Genomic DNA, 18,430 nt, shown 5'->3' with positions numbered 1-18,430 from the left:
CGCTGTCACACTTTGAATGACAATTGCGCGGTCATACTACACGGTACTCAAATGAAATTTTTATCATTTTTGTTCACACAAATAGAGCTTCCTTTTGGTGGTATTTAATCACCACTGGGTTTTGGTTTTTTGCCAAACAAAAAAAAGATTTTTTTTTGAAAAAAAAAAAATCAGGTTTCATAGTTTGTTATAAAATTTTGCAAACAGGTAATTTTTCTCCTTCATTAATATTCGCTGATGAGGCTGAACCGATGGGCATTGATGGGCTGCTCTGATGGGCACAGATAAGGCGACACTGATAGACACTGATAAGATGGCACTGATGGGCCCTGATATTTGGCACTGATAGGCAGCACTGGCGAAGAGGCACTGATAGGTGACACTGTGAGCACTGGTAGGTGGCGCTGGTGGGCACTGGTAGGTGGCACAGGTGGGCACAGAAGCCTCTGCAGAGGCCCTCCACGATCGGGACCGATGTCCCTCTCACAGCCGCCGATGATCAGCTTTTTTTTTTTCTCCTCACGCTGGTAGCCAATTACTGGCTCTGTTTACATCACAGGATCAGCTGTCATTGGCTATATTAAGGCTTACATGTAGGTGCTTGAAATATCTCCTAAACCTCCACGGTTTAAGAGATCTTTATTAAAAAGCAGAGCGCCAATGACTACGGCGCATGCGCTGATTTTACCGGCGCATGCGCACTTTAGAAAGGGCACATCGTGCCGTTTCTAATAGGGGTCATGCCGTGACTGGCGGCTCCCGCGCACATGTGCAGGAGTGACGTCACGCGACTCCAGCCAGTCACAGAGCCGGAGTTCGCGGCCCCCGGAAGGAAGAGGGGTGAAGATGCACTGAGCAGAGTTTAGCACTTTATGACACGCTACCTCGTCAAGCTCTATAAATTTCAAGAGCGATCAGTCTGGTCCTCCGGGGTTTGATTATATTGTTTATAGGTGGTGTGCTTTTCATGATCATAGGCTACTTTCTGGGAATGAATTATATGAGAAATCTATGTAATTGTTTTGATTTTAAATTTGTAATAAATATTTTTTTATAAGAATGTGTTATGCGTAAAAAGTCCATCATCCAAAAACCTTATATTTCCTATACGTGCAATAAAATCGAAGATGCAAATCACACTGATGAAATTGCGCTGAAATAGCGAGAATTCAAAGCCAAACTGGTGTGAACTAGAGCTTAATGGGCTTCTTTCCCTAAGCACAACAGAACTTTACAATTTCTGCAACACAAAAAAATAAAATTAAATTCAAGTAGATACATATTCTTAACTCAAAGTCCTCTCCACCTCCTCCAAATTGCTTTTTTTTTCTGTTGCTGTGATCTGGCTTCCTGTTAGAGGGTGTTCATTCTCCATGCTCCCACTGTATGTACACTATATTGTCAAAAGTATTGGGACACCTTTACACTCACATGAACTTTAATGGCATCCCAGTCTTAGTCGGTAGGGTATAATATTAAGTTGGCCCACCCTTTGCAGCTATAACAGCTTCAACTCTTCTGGGAAGGCTGTCCACAAGGTTTAGCAGTTTGTCTATGGGAATGTTTGACCATTCTTCCAGAAGCGCATTTGTGAGGTCAAGCACTGATGTTGGATGAGAAGGCCTGTCTCGCAGTCTCTGCTCTAATTCATTCCAAAGATGTTCTATCAGTCAGGACTCTGTTCAGGCGAGTCAAGTTCTTCCACCCCAAACTCGCTCATCCATGTCTTTATGGACCTTGCTTTGTGCACTGGTGCGCAGTCATGTTGGAACAGGAAGGGGCCATCTCCAAACTGTTCCTACAAAGTTGGGAGCATGAAATTATCCAAAATGTCTTGGTATGCTGACACCTTAATCACTGGAAGTAAGGGGCCAAGCCCAACCCCTGAAAAACAACCCCACACCCTAAACTCCCCTCCACCAAATGATTTGGACCAGTGCACAAAGCAAGGTCCATAAAGACATAGATGAGCGAGTTTGGGGTGGAGGAACTTGACTGGACTTCACAGAGCCCTGACCTCAACCTGACAGAACACCTTTGAGACAAATTTGAGCAGAAACTGCGAGCCAGGCCTTCTCATCCAACATCAGCGCCTGACCTCACAAATGCGCTTGTGGAAGAATGGTCAAACATTCCCATAGACACACTGCTAAACCTTGTGGGCAGCCTTCCTAGAAGAGTTGAAGCTGTTATAGCTGTAGGAAGGTAGCCACCCTCTCTTGCTCACTCCTGAGGTAGACTATGAACTATGGACTTAGGGATTTGTAGTGTGCATAGAGCCGTGTACATGACCACAACAAATGTGCATGGTTCATTCCAAACAGAAGTGAGGAGAAAAAAGGAGACGTTTAGAAGCTCACAGAAGATGCTACAAGAAGGTAGAAAAACATTTTCTTCATGAAAATAAGATTACAGGGCCATTACGTAGTGGATGCCTATGGATTATTTTTGAAAAATAAGGATATCGTTTAGTGTCACTATAAGCACAGAGTTTAATAGGTCATCATGAGTGCCATTGGACAAACTAAGCTTTGTGGAAGTGACAGGTGCACTTTAAACCTCTGAGATGCATATAACAGGAAAGGACGTCTTCCTGCAGAGAGTATAGATTTTCCTCCATGGCAGGTTCTAAAAAAATAAATGAGATATTTTAGAATTTGAGAGCTGGAGAAGTACAATCGATTTTTGTTTTCTTCAGGTTTGTAGAAGGCTAAGCTGACTTTTGGCGATCTTCCCAGCATGCAGCAGAAGGATGCACTTCCTGTATACCACAATCCATAAAAGATCCAAAGCGTTCCTCTGTCTAGTTTCATATCTCCAAAGCAACAAAATAGGAAGCAGAGCCAGCACACGGACAGGTTCAGTAAAGTGAAACGCCCAGACTAACCTTCGTTACCTTACTGTTCAAACGATCGCTCAGGAGATGGCTTGTCTCTGCATCATTTCAATCAATTTTGACATAAAGGAGACGCTATTTGGATTGTTTCTGTTGAACGAGTCATGGATAGTATGACTGTGAATCCCCATTTGCTGACGGTTGACTGTGTTGGTAATGCCCCGTACACACGATCGGAAATGCCGCCAGCAAAACTCAGATGAGAGGTTTTGGTCAGAAAATGCAAACGTGTGTATGCTCCATCGGACTTTTGCTGGCGGAATTCCAGCCAGCAAAAGATTGAGAGCAGGTTCTCTATTTATCGGTCGGAAAAAGTTCCTATCCGAAAATGCGTTCGTCTGTATGCAATTTGGACGCGCAAAAAATCACACATGCTTGGAAACAATTCGACACATGCTCAGAAGCATTGAACTTCATTTTATCAGCTTGTCATAGTGTTGTACGTCACCGCGTTCTTAACGGTCGAAAGTTCAGAGAACTTTTGTGTAACCATGTGCATGCAAGGCAAGCTTGAACGGAATCCAGTCGGAAAAGCCATCATACCTTTTTCTGACCAAAATTCCGATCGTGTGTACGCGGCATAAGTCCTGCCTGCTCTAATGTGTGTGGCTTTTGTCTGAAGCTGAAATCCTGTCCATCAATGGATCACAATCTCAAGCCACAGCCTGCTGTTCATCACATGGGGGCTGTAAACTGAAAGACTACAGCCACATGTCAGATGATTCGCACTTTGTAATCTGCATTTGACTCTTCAATATACTGTATCTATATTCTGGTTATTTGCAGTGGCGGCTGGTGGAGTTTTAGGACAGGGGGCATCAGGCCCCACTCTTCCTTTTTGACCACCCCCACTTCTTATAAGCCCCACCCCTTATAAAATTCACCTACTCCGTCCCCTGTATTCCACTTGCTTCCACTCATAGTGTCAGGAGTATACAGCCCCAGCATCACAGGACAGAGTAAACAGCTCAGCATCACAGAACAGAGTAAACCGCTCAGCCTCACAGATCAGGGTATACAGATCAGCCTCACAGATCAGGGTATACAGCTCAGCCTCACAGATCAGGGTATATATAGCTCAGCCTCACAGATCAGGGTATATACAGCTCAACCTCACAGATCAGGGTATATACAGCTCAACCTCACAGATCAGGGTATATACAGCTCAACCTCACAGATCAGGGTATATACAGCTCAACCTCACAGATCAGGGTATATACAGCTCAACCTCACAGATCAGGGTATATACAGCTCAACCTCACAGATCAGGGTATATACAGCTCAACCTCACAGATCAGGGTATATACAGCTCAGCCTTACAGGTCAGGGTATATGCAGCTCAGCCTCACAGAACAGGGTATATACAGCTCAGCCTCACAGATCAGGGTAGATACAGCTCAGCCTCAAAGATCAGGGTAGAAACAGGTCAGCCTCACAGATCAGGTATATACAGCTCAACCTCACAGATCAGGGTATATACAGCTTAGCCTCACAGATCAGGGTATATACTGCTTAGCATCACAGATCAGGGTATACAGCTCAGCCTCACAGATCAGGGTATATACAGCTCAGCCTTACAGATCAGGGTATATACAGCTCAGCCTCACAGATCAGGGTAGAAACAGGTCAGCCTCACAGATCAAGGTATATACAGCTGAACCTCACAGATCAGGGTATATACAGCTTAGCCTCACAGATCAGGGTATATACAGCTCAGCCTCACAGATCAGGTTATATACAGTTCAGCCTCACAGATCAGGATATATACAGCTCAACCTCACAGATCAGGGTATATACAGCTCAACCTCACAGATCAGGGTATATACAGCTCAACCTCACAGATCAGGGTATATACAGCTCAACCTCACAGATCAGGGTATATACAGCTCAGCCTTACAGGTCAGGGTATATGCAGCTCAGCCTCACAGAACAGGGTATATACAGCTCAGCCTCACAGATCAGGGTAGATACAGCTCAGCCTCAAAGATCAGGGTAGAAACAGGTCAGCCTCACAGATCAGGTATATACAGCTCAACCTCACAGATCAGGGTATATACAGCTTAGCCTCACAGATCAGGGTATATACTGCTTAGCATCACAGATCAGGGTATACAGCTCAGCCTCACAGATCAGGGTATATACAGCTCAGCCTTACAGATCAGGGTATATACAGCTCAGCCTTACAGATCAGGGTATATACAGCTCAGCCTCACAGATCAGGGTAGAAACAGGTCAGCCTCACAGATCAAGGTATATACAGCTGAACCTCACAGATCAGGGTATATACAGCTTAGCCTCACAGATCAGGGTATATACAGCTCAGCCTCACAGATCAGGTTATATACAGTTCAGCCTCACAGATCAGGATATATACAGCTTAGCATCACAGATCAGGGTATACAGCTCAGCCTCACAGATCAGGGTATATACAGCTCAGCCTCACAGATCAGGCATGCAGCTCAGCCTCACAGATCAGGGTATATACAGCTCAGCCTCATAGATCAGGTTATACAGCTCAGCCTCACAGATCAGGGTATATACAGCTCAGCCTCTCAGATCAGGGTATATACAGCTCAGCCTCACAGAATTGTCATGTGTACCAGTTTACCACTGCCTCTGTGTTCACCATTAGTAAATATCCGCCAAAAAACCTACATAAACCTCACTGACCACAAGTGGAAAACATAGCAACCATTGTACTATAAATAGTAAAAGACAATACATTTTTTCTTTTATTAATTATTTTACATTTTGGTTCACTCTCTGAACCTACCAATCCGGTCGAGAGATTCTACAAGAAGGCGCAGCTCGGGACGCGCATTCCATCCACGGAGCCGCGGCATCACTTCCGGTTTCACACTTGCACAGAGAAACCGGAAGTGATGCCGCGGCTCAGAGGAAAGTACCGCCCATGTCCTAGAGCAGTGCCAATAGAAAATCTGACAACAAGGACTACAATGTGGGAGTGTTGCGGCGCATTGCTTTGCGCTACAAGGACTCCCAAAAACTCACCTGCAATCACGTGATTGCATAGACGTTATGCTGGCCATAGTGCACTGTGTCCGGCGCCCATGCACTTAAAGGAACATTTTTTTTTTTGGTGACTAGCTTGAGGGGGAGGCGCCCGTGCGCCCCCTATGGATGGGCCACCACTGGTTATTTGGCTACATGGGCTGTTGCTTGTACACTTTTACCTAGCACCCTAAATTTGGGTTCTAAGGTTAATAAAACAGAGAAACAAAAGATGATCCCATAGAACACCTAGAGCGTTTCTCAACAAAGAAAAATAAGCAGTACTCCATCTTAAAAGCCCACTATAAATATTTACTGGTATTATCTGGTAGAAAGGCTAGTCTGCCTGCTCCTCTGCAGTGTGCACATTTTACTTCTCTAGGTGCTACAGTATGATTAAAGAGGAGCTCCGTGTTCCCCCAAAAAATTGAAAGTCAGCAGCTACAAATACTGTAGCTGCTGAATTTTATTATAAGGACACTTACCTGTCCAGGGATCCAGCGATGTCATCACTCAAGCAGATTCTCCAATCGGCTTCGGGTGCTGGCACCAGCATCTCTAGTAAGGTGATCAGGAAGTTTTCTACTGTACACGCATGAGCCGCGCTGCGCCTTGTGAATGGTCCTGTAGTCTTTTGGGATATGCGATGTGTCCCAGAAGACTGCAGGTGAAGGGGGGGTGAACTTCTGGCTCAGATCGCTACGTCGATCTGAGCCAGAAGTGGGAGTGGGCACCTGTCAAAAGCAGGTACCCGCTCCACCCTCCCTGCTAAAAAAAACGCCAAACGTGGCAGTGGAGGGGGGAGGGTGCTAACAAGCAAAACGTACCCTTGTAGGTGGAGCCCCGCTTTAAGCTTCTAGTGGAGTGAAATGCGTTAGCGGGCAGAGGAGAGAGCAGAATAGCCTTTGTATCAGATAATACCAATAAAACTATCATACTGGGCTGTGGCTTTTTTTTTTTCCTTTGTTGTGATGCCATGATCGTGGAGCTGATCACGGACCACTTAAAAGAGATGTATGTGATTTAATTTTTTTTTTATTATACTTACCCAGGTGGATGCAGCATTGGTGGGACCAGTGCCAACACCGCAGATCACTCGGTTCTCACAGTCACTGGCTCTCTGCTCTGCCCTCCCCACACTCACTGGAGCGCTGGGCTGTGGAGGGGGCGGGAGCAGCCAACTCAGGCTCTCAGGCTGAGATGGGTGCCAGCAGAGCTGTCTTTAATATTGATTGGACCCTGGGCAAACATTTTCTTGGAGCCCTAAGCGCCCCCCCCCCCCCAATACACACCCCCCATACTCATCTCGATCCAGTAATGTGCATGCCTCGGTTCTCCAGGGACTCTACCTCTTCATTGGCAGAGACATCGGCTCTCGCTGCTTTCAATCACAGGAGAGAGAGAGGGAGTGGAACCAAGCCGCAGCTCTGTGTGTGAATGGACATGCAGAGCCATGACTCGGGAATGAGCCAGCTTGAATCCCCGCATTGTAAGCTGCTTGCTCTGGGGGCACTCGGCAGGGGGGAGGGGCTAGGAGCGCCAGCGGAGTTCCCAAAATGAGGAGAATCGGGGCTGCTCTGTGCAAAACCATTACACAGAGCAGGTAAGTATAACATGTATGTTATCTATTTTATTTTTTAAAAAGAAAGCCTTTCAGAATCACTTTAATAATGTAAACATAACAAACTGGTCCACATTCACTGATTGGTCCAGGCTCATTAATTAATTGCTAGAGGTTACTGCACATCCTTACTGCTCACTAGTTTATTGCTAGAGGTTACTGCACATTATTACACCTCGCTGATTGGTTGCTAGGTTACTACACATCAGTGCCACTCACTGATTGGTTGCTAGAGGTTACTGCATACCATTACCGCTCACAGATTGGTTGCTAGAGACTACTGCACGCCATTACCTCTCACTGATTGGGTTGCTAGAAGTTACTGCACAACATTACCGCTCACTGATTGGGTTGCTAGAGGTTACTTAACATTATTACCGCTCACTGATTGCATTGCTAGAGATTACTGCACACCCTTACTGCTCACTGATTGGGTTACTAGAGATTACTGCACACCATCACCGCTCACTAATTGGGTTGCTAGAGGTTACTGCACACCATTATAGCTTACTGATTGGGTTGCTAGAAGTTACTGCACACCATTACCGTTCACTGATTGGGTTGTTAGAGATTACTGCACACATTACCGCTCACTGATTGGGTTGCTGGAGATTACTGCACACATTGCTGCTCGCTGATTGGGTTGCTAGACAATACTGCACACATTACTGCTCACTGATTCCTGTAACTGACTCACAGTGTCCCCCTCTGTAAGCTGCTCCGGTCCAGCTGCTGCTTTTTTTTATCCACCCTCCGCTGCTGAGAGGAGAAGGGTGAAGGAGAACAATCACAGCCCGCTCTGTGTCTTTCATCTTAGCCCTGCTGACTGGAGAAGGGGTGGGGCGAGCGGGGGAAAAATGAGCCGCTCTCCCTCACTTCCTGTAACAGCCGCTCCAGTGCTGACATAGGGAGAAGCAGGACGAGCGGGCTCCAGCACATACAGCCCACAGCTTGCCTCTCCCCTGTCACACTCGCAGTGGGGCCGCATGCATTCCTCGGCCAGGAGAGCAAGCGAAGAATCGGCTGCAACCACTACACGAGAATATTATTTGCGGGCAGCGTGGGCTCAAGGAGCAGTTGCTTTGGGCCCCCCAACAATGATTGGACCCTGGACAACTGTCCTTTTACCTTGCATTAAAGACGGCCCTGGGTGCTGGTCCAGGCATGTGGGCGGATCCTGACTTTATTGTCGCGATCTTGCCCGAGCCTGGACCGGCTCTGTGACGTCAGCAGACATCAGCCCGCTGTCTGCTGAAAACGGGTCACAGGAGGGCAGAACGAACTGCACTCCTGTGATCCACAGGACAAGCTTTGGCTGTACTTCTCCTTTAAGGCTCGGTTTACACTAACCAACTCCAAAGTTGCGTGATTTTGAATGCAACTTTGGAGTTTGACCTTGAAGTGAATTTTACACTCTCTGGCATTGAAGCCGTGTCAAAGTCAGATCAAAGTAGTGCAGGGACCTTTTCTGAAGTCGCTGTGACTTCTGTAGTGTCAATTGGAAAGGCTCTCACAGAGATACATGGCATTTCACATGTCCTTTGATTTTGGGTCTCACAAGTCAGATCCTAAGTCACATGAGTGTGAACTGAGCCTTAAGCCAGCACCAATCAGCCGATGGAGCAGGGAGTAGAGTGCCTTGAGCGGAGTCATCTAATCTGTCTGCACCTATAACGTATGTCAGGTCCAAACTTTTTCTTAGTTTTCTTTACCCTTAAGGAAGTCAAGGGTGGATGTGATGAAACGGGTCAGGGTGGAGCATTGTGACGTCATCACGTCAATCCAGAAGTGACTGGTTTATTTTGTGAGTGGTTTTCTTATTGCTTCTTGGTTTTAAAAAAGTAATTTAAAGAGAAGTATGTTTTTTTTTTTTAATTCCTACTTACCTCAGTGAATGGAGCATCAGACAGATGCTGCCGCTGTCCCCCCCGCCATCTCTGCACTGAGAACCAAGCCATCGAACATCGCCGATGGCTCGGTTCTCACAGATCCCCGAGAGGAAAGCTGCTGCCTGTCAGTCAGCGTCTCTCCTCTCTGACCCTTCACATTCACTGGAGCGCTGAGCTGTGGGGGGGCGGGGAGAGGTAGACTGCAAATAATCAAGGCAGCTAGCGGATCCAGACTTGGAAGTTGGGATGACGCGCTGCCTCGACTGATGGCAGTGACATCAGCGGAGAGCGGACTTCAGACCGATCTCCGCTGAAAACAGGTCACAGGAGAGCAAAACTAATTGCAAAGAAGCCCAGCCTAAAAAGCCCAGGCTGGACTTCTGCTTTAAAAGTGAAACACTATGATGTTTTTCCTTATGTTCTTGAGCTGAGGTGCCACATTCAATGCTGACTGGATGGCAACGCACAAGTGGAAGTAGAAAATCTTGAATGCACGGAGGTGTTTTTGAACTTTAATTTCACATGACTACAAGGACTATTGAGTATGATTACATATTATCACAGTTTTGGAGTTTGTGTCCCTACTAAGCAGGGAATTAATTCTCTTCCCCTAGTAAAAGCACCTCACACAGTAGAGTAAAACACTGGTTAGGCACGCAGTTAACCCTTTGATCGCCCCTGATGTTAACCTCTTCCCAGCCAATGTCATTAGTACATTGACAGTGCATATTTTTAGCATTGATCGTTGTATTAGTATCCCCGGTTTCCAAGTGACAGTCAGTTTTAGAATGGCTGTCGCAATAGTGCAGTCCCTCTATAAGTCGCTGATTGCTGCCATCAGTAGTATAAAATAAATAAATAATTAAAAATAAAAATATCCCATAGTTTGCAGGTGCTACAACTTTTGTGCAAACCAATATACGCTTATTTATAATATTAATTACAATTATTATAATATTATTAATATGTAACAGAACACATATTGGCCTAAATTTATGAAGAAATTCGATTTTTTGCTTATGGAATATGGCTTATAGCAGAAAATAATAAAAAAATATATATATCTATATCTAGATCTATATATATATAGATCTAGATATAGATATATATATATTTTAAATTGAAGCTCTTTTTTTGTTTATAGCGCAAACAATTTAAACCGAAGTGGTGATCCAATACCACCAAAAGAAAGCACTACTTATGGGGGGGGGGGGATTAAATAAATTTTATTTGTGTACAGCATTGTATGACCGTTAAAGTGACGGCCTGGTCATAAAAGGGGGATAAATCTTCCAGAGGTCAAGTGGTTAATTAAAAGGAATTTTTACTTTAGCTATACCAACCCTCTTTGGAACCTATTGATTATAAAAACATAAAACTGCCATTTCAAAATCCCCTCCATAATTACAGTCTTCCTGCATGTTATCAGGCAGACAGCTTATTTACAGCAACAAAGCTTTTGTATTTACTCCAAAGCGTTAAAGTGAACCGAATTTAATGGTTAAACTTCATCAACTGGCTTATCAATGACAGTGGGCCAACTGGCAGACTCATTGTAAAAATTGCAATTGGCAAGGCTTAAAAATCAAAGGTAGGCAGGTCCCAGTAACAAAAAGCAATTAAATTACAGAGGCCAGTAAATTTTCCTAGGTAATAAAATGTCCGGTACACACGATCAGATTGGATGAATGATCGTTTTTTTTTTGCAAGCTAATCTCAGATCAAATCTGATGAGTTTACTAAAAAAAAAAAAAAATTCTCGCACGACAGCATAAAAATTCGGAAGTGATGTCATGTGTTGTAATGCATTTGTATTGCATTTTCGAACAACAGCTGTGCTGATTAAACGAAAATCGTACGATCTGGTATCGTACGAATTTTTTTTTTTTTTTTTTTGTGCATTTTGGATGAACTGTCCTAATCGGCTCTCGAAAGCTCTGTACTAACGATCAGATTATCTTACGATTGCTCCGAAATCGGTATTTTTCGTACGATTTTCTGATCGTGTGTACCGAGCATTAGGAAACACGGGTTCCTTTTAACCGCTTCAGATCCGGGCCATTGCCAAATGACGGCAACAGCGCGGATCTAAATTGCCGGGACGACGTCTATTGACGTCGTCCCGTGCATGAGCGGCCTGCGCGCCCCCTGCAGGGCGCGCGCGACGCGCTCGGTGATCAGCGAGTCTATGAGACTCGCCGGATCACAGATCAGAGTAAGGGGTTGGTCCCGACCCCTTACCACATGATCAGCTGTCAGCCAATGACAGCTGATCATGTGATGTAAACAGAGCCGGTAATCGGCTATTTAACCCGATCACCGGCGGCCGTGATCGGGACATCAGTCCCGATCACGGCGATCTTCTAACACAAGGCAATAGGCAGCAGTGCTGCCTACCAGTGCCCGCCAGCGTCACCCATCAGTGCCCACAGTGCCAACAATCAGCGCCACCCATCAGTGCCCACAGTGCTACCCATCAGTGCCCACAGTGCCACCCATCAGTGCCCACAGTGCCACCCATCAGTACCACCCATCAGTGCCACCCATCAGCACCCACATCAGTGCCACCCATCAGCACCCACATCAGTGCAACCTATCAGTGCCCATCAGTGTCACCTACCAGTGCCCATAAGTGCCCATCAGTGCCACCCATCAGTGCCCCCCCATCAGTGCCACCCATCAGTGCCACCCATCAGTGCCCCCCCATCAGTGGTACCTATCCGTGCCACCCATCCGTGCCACCCATCCGTGCCACCCATCCGTGCCACCCATCTGTGCCACCCATCTGTGCCACCCATCCGTGGCCATCAGTGCCGCCTTATCTGTCCCCATCAGTGCCGCCTTATCTGTCCCCATCAGTGCCGCCTTAACTGTGCCCATCAGTGCCGCCTTATCTGTGCCTATCCGTGCCCATCAGTGCAGCCTATCAGTGCCCACCAGTGCTGCCTCATCAGCGCATATCAATGAAGGAGAAAAATTACCTGTTTGCAAAATTTTATAACAAACTATTAAACATGATTTTTTTTTTTTTCAAAAATGTCCATCTTTTTTTGTTTGTTTAGCAAAAAATAAAAATCCCAGATGTGATCAAATACCACCAAAAGAAAGCTCTATTTGTGGGAAAAAAATGATAAAAATTTCATTTGGGTACAGTGTTGTATGACCGCGCAATTGTCATTCAAAGTGCGACAGTGCTGAAAGCTCAAAATTGGTCTGGGCAGGAGGGGGGTTGAAGTGCCCAGTAAGCAAGTGGTTAATTATCACAAATCTTTTACTGGTCATGATGTCATTTCTTAAATATCAGCTCTAAGATAATAATGGTGTACAGATGAAAGTCACACCTTTAGAATATCTCATGCCGAGGGTTGGAAGCAGACGGCTTCAAGGCTACAGATAATAACAACTGGATCCCTGGTGTGTAATTCCGCTTCTATCTTCTTGCAGCTTCATTTTGGTTAACGAGCTATGCACTAATGTGATGGTTTTGCCTATAATGATCATGTTATAGGCCGGCAGTCCCTTTACAAAGTGCAACTCACAGAAATCAAACGGTGTCAATGATATGTTGTTTCCACTGCAGTTACAGTAAGTACATGATTGATTTGCCCAACATCAAAGCCATTTGCCATTTGTTTCAGCAACAATTTTTTTTTTCTGCTTACCTCCGTTTTACCTTTTAACGAGAAACAGTGAGACAGGATGAAGGCTAAAAGTCAATACTGCTTTGTGATTCAATATTTTGTTATTAATGGGTTTAAACACAACTTTTGACTATACTGTATATGATAATATGGCACAAAAGCAGTGATGATATGCCACAAACCAGTGGTCTCCAAACTGCAGCACTTTGCATACCTTTATCCGGCCCTTGGGGCACTATTCCTCCCAGTGATACGGGGTACTATTCCTTCTACTGACATCAACTATGGGGCAGTAATTACTGTACTGCCACCAACAATGGGGCACTATTCCTCCCACTGATACCAATGATGGGGCACTATTCCTCCCACTGATACCAACAATGGGCCACTAATATTTCCCCTAGTACCAAAGATGGAACACAGTTTACTCCCACTGGAAACAGTCTGGCCCCCCTAAAGTCTGAAGCACAGTAAACTATACCTTTGTTTAGAAAGTTGGAAGACCCCCTACCATAAACCATAGCAACCAATCAGATGTCAGTTCAAATAAAAGGAGAATTTTGATGATGTCAGGAACATCATGTCAGCCATCAGAAAGGGTGTGCCAGCTGTAAGGTATGTTCTCATGTTCATGCGCATAAATGTGCGCACTTTTTTGGGTATAGGAATGCGCACACAATGTTGTTCACTTAGACACACGGGCACGTCTACCACAGATACTGGCAAGTAGTGGCCCGTTTAAACTTGGGCTCTGCATGGGATCATGGCTGGATGGTCTTTCAGCTTGTACTTCTGTTATCTTTGATCCTGTATCCGCTTGACTCTGTTACTACCCAGCTTTCATCCAACCCGCCTCTGGATTACCCCTGCCTGTTTATGCCTGTTGTCTACAACCCCAATTCCGAAAAAGTTGGCACACTGCAAAATCTACATAAAAAGAATGAAAGGTGTATCACCCTCTCTTCTCTTAACAACACTGTAAATGTCTGGGAACTGAGGAGACCAGTTGCTGGAGTTTTGGGAGAGGAGTGTTGTCCAATTCTTGCCTGATATAGGATTCTAACGGCTCATCAGTCCAGGGTCTCCTTTGTCGTATTTATCGTTTCAAGATGGGCCAAATATTTTCAATTTGTGGCATGCTTTGGAAATCACTGCATTCTGTTTTTATGTAGATTTTACACAGCGTCCCAACTTTTTTGGAATTGGGTTGTACCTTTGTTACCAACGTCAACCTGGACTGACCAATACGTATCGATTTTGTACCTCATTGTTTGCACATTGCCAACCTCTGCTTGTCTCTGACCTTGATCCTGCTCGTAATTGGTACCTTCCTACCCATTTGTTACTAAACTTAGTTTGTGATCTGGCTCTGCTCTCTACTGGTGAAGTCAGGGTGTCCTCCTCACTGTGCTTCTGCAAACCTGACACCAGTGCTCCCAAGTTCAAGTTCGCGATTCCAGCTTCCTGGCAACATGCGCCCTTGCATTGCCCCAGGAATCTCTTAGGGGGAATTGGACAGGAACTGTACAAGAGGACACCCTCATCATCTTGTGCTCCACAGCTGATCTTTGCAGTAACCACTTGCTACACACACCAAAACTACAATAATGGGAAATGTATTTGCAAAATCTGGATCACAAACCAACAGTGATAATGTACAGTCTTCAGATTTTGTAGATAAACTTTTTGGAGACCACAGTCTCCTGGTATGCATATATTTCATTTTTGCTGTAAATATTAAAACCAGACAAAGGTTTTGCCCTGCCTTTTTCATGACTTTGGTTCTTGCAGTACCTTAGCAGCTGTTTGCTTTATAGGTGTTTGGATTAGCTATGTAGCTGGTTTGCCAATGCTGGGCAAGAGAATGGCAAAAGACTGGGACAGAAGGGAGACATGTTCTGTTTTACGTAGAAGAGAAACTATAATGATAATTATGAAAGAAGCTTCTCTGTTTTGAAAGACGGTTCATTGCATGGCAATCAAATAGGTAGCGACCAGCAAGAGAAGAAACAAAGAAAATACAGTACAATAGTCTAAAGTTTCAGGTGCAAACATTAAAACAGCACAGCTGGCAAAACACATTTAGAAATGAAGAGAATTGCTCCTTAAAGTGTTACAGCAACTTGGTTCAACCCTTTCACTGCCATCGATGTCATACGTTGGCCGCAGCGGGGGTTTTACACACACTCCTGGCTGCTGTCAGTGTTTAAATCTGACAGGTCAACTGTTGGCTGTCAGGTAAAATTGATTGGGTGACTGTACAGCTGCCCAATTGCGGTCATGCACCCCCGACACACTGGTCCCCTATGTGATATGAATAAAGTTTTAGTGAAAACAGTGGCGTCACTAGGGTTGGTGTCACCTTGTGCGGTAAAACATGGTGTCACCCCCCCTCCCAATTAAGGGTGAGATAGAGTGGGTAAGAGGGAGGGGGGGGGGTGATAGAGATAGAGTGGGGGTGTGAGAGAGGTGGTGGAGGGGGTAGGAGAGGGGGAATGAGAGAGAAAGAGGGGGGTAAGAGAGAGAGTGGGGTAAGAGAGGGGGGTGGAGAGAGAGACTTCTGCTCACTGCCGTTTTCTTCACTGGTCATTATAGGGAGGAGCCTAGGGGATGGTTCCCCAGCTCTATTTAACCTGTGTGACAGATGGGAAGAGATGATGTGGGTGCTGCAGCAGGGCGGTACCTGGATGCCGGGTGCTAGTGATGATACTATTACCAGCCAATGGCTGAGAGCGCTGGCCAGTGTGTTCTGGTGGGGGAGGGGGTATGTTCCCCGTCAGAACACAAAGGCTCAGCTGGGGAGATCACTGTACCAACATCAGATCGTTAGTACAGCAGCTCCTCCCAAGCTCTTTAGTTTTATTTCATTCAGTCCACTGGGTAGAAAGAAAAAAAATTGCAATAAGCCCACTCACCTGCCAGCCAAGGTTGTTCAAAACACACTCTCACTGGACAGTCAAGACAGTCGAGTCAAGTTGAGAAGTCTAGTCACCCATACTGACCTGAAAGTCAGACTGTGCACAGAGGAGGCCTTTCTTTCTGGACGAGAGGGGTAATAACAAGCAGGTTGTGCTGTCTCTCCTTAGTAAGATCACCTGAGCCCTTAGGGTTCCACTAAAGCCAGAAAAAAAAAGAGGACCCGTACTGGAGCCCTAATGTACCAAGGACCTTGCTAGTACTCTACAGATACAACCATGTCACAAAGAGCACCAGGGCAACAGTTAACCTATTCCACGCCATGGGTTTTAGCTAGTATATGCCTACTCCTTGGTGGTATGGGAACCAAATTAGGTCATATGGGGCTGGATCACTGAACAATCAAAAAAAAAATTGTTACATGAAAATTTAAATATCTAATACCATAATAATTACATTATTAACTATCACTGTTATCGATATGTATTCAGGGGCAAAGCTAATAATCAATCTATGAACAGATTACTCAAAATGGTAGTCTTCTACCAGTTGCTATACTGGCATGGTCCGAGCTAGATTCCTCCCTCCATCCTGCCCTTATATACAGTGGGGACGGAAAGTATTCAGACCCCCTTAAATTTTTCACTCTTTGTTATATTGCAGCCATTTGTTAAAATCATTTAAGTTCATTGTTTTCCTCATTAATGTACACACAGCACCCCATATTGACAGAAAAACACAGAATTGTTGACATTTGTGCAGATTTATTAAAAAGAAAAACTGAAATATCACATGGTCCTAAGTATTCAGACCCTTTGCTGTGACACTCATATATTTAACTCAGGTGCTGTCCATTTCTTCTGATCATCCTTGAGATGGTTCTACACCTTCATTTGAGTCCAGCTGTGTTTGATTATACTGATTTGACTTGATTAGGAAAGCCACACACCTGTCTATATAAGACTTTTCAGCTCACAGTGCATGTCAGAGCAAATGAGAATCATGAGGTCAAAAGGAACTGCCTGAAGAGCTCAGAGACAGAAATGTGGCAAGGCACAGATATGGCCAAGGCTACAAAAAAATTTCTGCTGCACTTAAGGTTCCTAAGAGCACAGTGGCCTCCATAATCATAGTTACATAGTAGGTGAGGTTGAAAAAAGACACAAGTCCATCAAGTCCAACCTATGTGTGATTATGTGTCAGTATTACATTGTATATACCTGTATATTGTGGTCATTCAGGTGCTTATCTAATAGTTTCTTGAAGCCATCAATGCTCCCCGCTGACACCACCGCCTGTGGAAGGGAATTCCACATCCTTGCCGCTCTTACAGTCAGGGCCGTTTTTAAGGCAGGGCAAAAGGGGCAGCTGACCTGGGCCCTGTCATTGTTGTGGGGCCCAAAGCAGCTGCCTCATCCTTGCCAACTAACATCCTGGTTTAAATTCCCTCGTCCCTTGAGGTTTTAGTCCTATGTTGTGTCCCAATATCTCAGTGTGAAGTGCTGCTACTAATGCTGCCCAGCTCTGCCCTATTGTTGTGTTCAGGTGACTCACCTGCAGACCCTGTGTTTACATGTAAATTACTGGCATTCATATGTAAATAGTGGCGGCATTCATATTTAAATAGCAGCGGCCGGCGGCATTGATATGTATATCATGTCCCCCTGAGGTCATATCCACAGTAATCTTTAGCAACCAATCAACAAGCAGAAATTATGTGCTGTAACCTCTAGCAACTAATCAGTGAGCCGTAATGTGTGCTGTAACCTCTAGCAACCAGTCAGTGAGCGGTAATGATACACTGTAACCTCTGGCAACCAAACGCAGTAGCTGCCTGATTCAGTAAACTGATTTTGAGTCTAGCTGCTATTTATTGTATGTCTCAGAGCAGGTGGAGAGCAAAACTGCATTGGGGGGGCCCCCAAGAAAAGTTTTGCCCGGGGTCCAATCAATATTAAAGACGGCCCTGCTTACAGTAAAGAACCCTCTACGTAGATTAAGGTTAAACCTCTTTTCTTCTAATTTTAATGCGTGGCCACGAGTCTTGTTAAACTCTCTTCTGCGAAAAAGTTTTATTCCTATTGTGGGGTCACTAGTACGGTATTTGTATATTGAAATCATATCCCCTCTCAAGCGTCTCTTCTCCAGAGAGAATAAGTTCAGTGCTCCTAACCTTTCCTCATAACTAAGATCCTCCAGACCCTTTATTAGCTTTGTTGCCCTTCTTTGTACTCGCTCCATTTCCAGTACATCCTTCCTGAGGACTGGTGCCCAGAACTGGACAGCATACTCTAGGTGCGGCCGGACCAGAGTTTTGTAGAGCGGGAGAATTATCATTTTATCTCTGGAGTTGATCCCCTTTTAATGCATGCCAATATTCTGTTTGCCTTGTTAGCAGCAGCTTGGCATTACATGCCATTGCTGAACCTATCATCTACTAGGACCCCCAGGTCCT

General features: G+C 45.1%; 1 protein-coding gene across 6 annotated transcripts in view; it reads right to left on the bottom strand.

Annotated features, from left to right (window-relative positions):
- Window positions 1-18,430, bottom strand: part of ADAM22 (ADAM metallopeptidase domain 22) — a 419,533-nt gene that overhangs the window by 221,729 nt on the left and 179,374 nt on the right. The gene's annotated exons all lie outside the window — the stretch shown is intronic.

This window comes from Aquarana catesbeiana, linkage group LG05 (assembly GCF_042186555.1).
Source record: "Aquarana catesbeiana isolate 2022-GZ linkage group LG05, ASM4218655v1, whole genome shotgun sequence".
Lineage (NCBI taxonomy): Eukaryota > Metazoa > Chordata > Amphibia > Anura > Ranidae > Aquarana > Aquarana catesbeiana.
Note: the sequence above shows the minus strand (reverse complement) of the source record. Positions and strands in the feature narration are given on the sequence as shown.